Here is a 2,655-nt window from a genome sequence, read left to right as displayed (position 1 = left end):
TCAGTCCCTCACAAAAGATTAAAATGTTCAACTTTTCACATTTCAAAAATGTTAAAATAGTTATTTTGCAATCTACAAAAATGCTAAAAGACAAAAATAAGCTTGCTTAATTTAAGTATAAAGAACAAAGAGTAAGGGCAAAATGGTAATTTTTGTCTCAAGCAAAAAATCACTGAGTGCAGAATCGGTGCTTATTAGGTAAAGATCTCCTGCAATATTAAAATAAATATTATTTAATTAATATTTAAATATTAAAAAAAATAAGGCAAAATTTTAAAGTTTTGCCTAAGGCCCCCAAATACAATGGGCTAGCTCTGAGATCAGTGGGTCATACAACTGTTAATCACAAATAAATTATCACACATATATAAGTAAAACAACATATGAAAGGTGAGCAGCATACACATCTCTCATTGACTATGTCATTCGGATATCGACCATCCTTCTTCTTGTGTGTGTGGATGTAAGACTGTGCTCATGTAAGAGGAGTGCCCACACTTATGGTCTGCCGAAAAAATAGAACATATATATATATATATATATATATAATATCAAATGTTTACATCTATAAGTATAGGATAAATTACACACATACCTCCTCATGTGTCACCCTAGTGTAGCTCTTCGACCCGGTGCAATGGGGCATAATGTTCAATGCTCGCAAGCTCTTCATATGCGCAGCATGCTCCTACACAATTAGTATTCTTAATATGTTAATACTAATACAATTACAATTAATGAATCTACACAAAATTATAGTATAATTCATGACCTACCTAGTTCTTCTTGCTACACCATTTATCCAACAAAATCGCCAAGTCGAAGGGGTCGTACTCGGAGAGCCTTTCTTGCCCCACTTTTGCCCATACGGTGTCCGGAGTATTGTCCGACTAAATGGCAAGAACTTTTTTTAACTCGTGCCTCCAAGTCCTCAACTTGGTTCCCATATCTCAAAACGTGTCCTTCTTTACGGCAACCATATTGCTCTCGGGCGGGACGAAAAAGTCTACCTGCACAAGTTCAAAATTGATAAAAAAAAAAAACCAAATATATATATATATATATATATATATATATATACAACTTGGAGCGTATATATACATGCATTAGGAGTGTTTGACATAATAAAATACGCATGCTATCGTATAACCTCTAGTTAAAACATATCATCAAGGCATCCCATATATCCTCCTTCGTACACTCTAGTACCCTCGTCTAATCGTCCCGTATTTGGACATAATTTCCGCTCCTTACAATCTTACTGGTCATTTATTGAAACCTCATAGCGCTAAATCCTACGTGCTGCCATAAAGTATTGTACTCGAGTGCGATCCTTTTTCCGGCGGGGACCCCCGCCAACCTGTGCGAGTTAAGAATGGTGAACACCTAAAAAGGTGTTTCCATTTGGATTGATACCTAACATATTAAAAATTACCGATATAAGTTATTTCAAATTGAATACTAACTACAAATAATTAAGACTTATATATTTGTATTTTTGGCATATACACTTACTTATCGCCTGAACCTGGTGAGGGCCTGACCTGTAACACCCGGTCCCATATTGGGAAGATGAGAAGCAGCCCACATAGAGTGGGTAGTTTATAAAGATAGTCATGGGTGCTAAGTCCCACATTGCCTAGTTACTAGGTGAAACTGGGCTTTATAATGAATTCTAGGGAAACTCCAAATTGGCTAGTCCTTTTGGGGTAATAGCGCAGATGTGGCTAGCGCTTTTCCCTGGGTCGTTACAAGTGAAGTGGTATCAGAGCCACCTACTAACGCCAGGCCATGTGGTATTAGAGCACTGCATGACGTAGCCCTGACGAGGACGTCAGGAATTTAAGAGGGGGAGTTTGTAACACCCGGTCCCATATTGGGAAGATGAGAAGAAGCCCACATAGAGTGGGTAGTTTATAAAGATAGTCATGGGTGCTAAGTCCCACATTGCCTAGTTACTAGGTGAAACTGGGCTTTATAATGAATTCTAGGGAAACTTCAAATTGGCTAGTCCTTTTGGGGTAATAGCGCAGATGTGGCTAGCGCTTTTCCCTAGGTCGTTACATAACCGGCTGGCAGGAGTAGTGTCACTGGGCTGTGAGTCATCCATGGCACCTGTCCCACCAGTCATGTCTTCCGGGGCTGTGTCTCACTGTCGTCCGTACCTGCTTTGTATTTTTTTTTAGAATGTTTAGAATTTTATGAATTTTTAATTGCATTGAAATATAATTGATATCGTACCAATAATATTAGAAACTAATGCTTTGATAATCAAAATTCACAGGTTTCTTCTTGTTATTATTTTCATTTTAAACTACTCACATGAGAACAAATATTTTAACATGTTTTAATTTATAAGGAATAAATTAAAATTAAGAGTCTTATCTTTTTAATTGATTTGAATGTTTTTATGGATTTCTTTTTTTTTTATTTAACACTACAAAAAAAAAAAAATATGGGTTTAATGATGTGGCAACTATTCATTAGTTGTTGCCACGTCACTATATGGTAACGTGTGAAAAAACAACACGTTACCATAGTTATTGCTAATGTGGCATTTTTCACATGTCACCATTTGGTGACGTGCGAAAAATGCCACGTTATCATAAGATGACGTGCTAAATAGACACATCATATTATGGTAACGTGTGAAAA

This window comes from Corylus avellana, chromosome ca9 (assembly GCF_901000735.1).
Source record: "Corylus avellana chromosome ca9, CavTom2PMs-1.0".
Lineage (NCBI taxonomy): Eukaryota > Viridiplantae > Streptophyta > Magnoliopsida > Fagales > Betulaceae > Corylus > Corylus avellana.
This window is presented reverse-complemented; position numbering follows the sequence as displayed.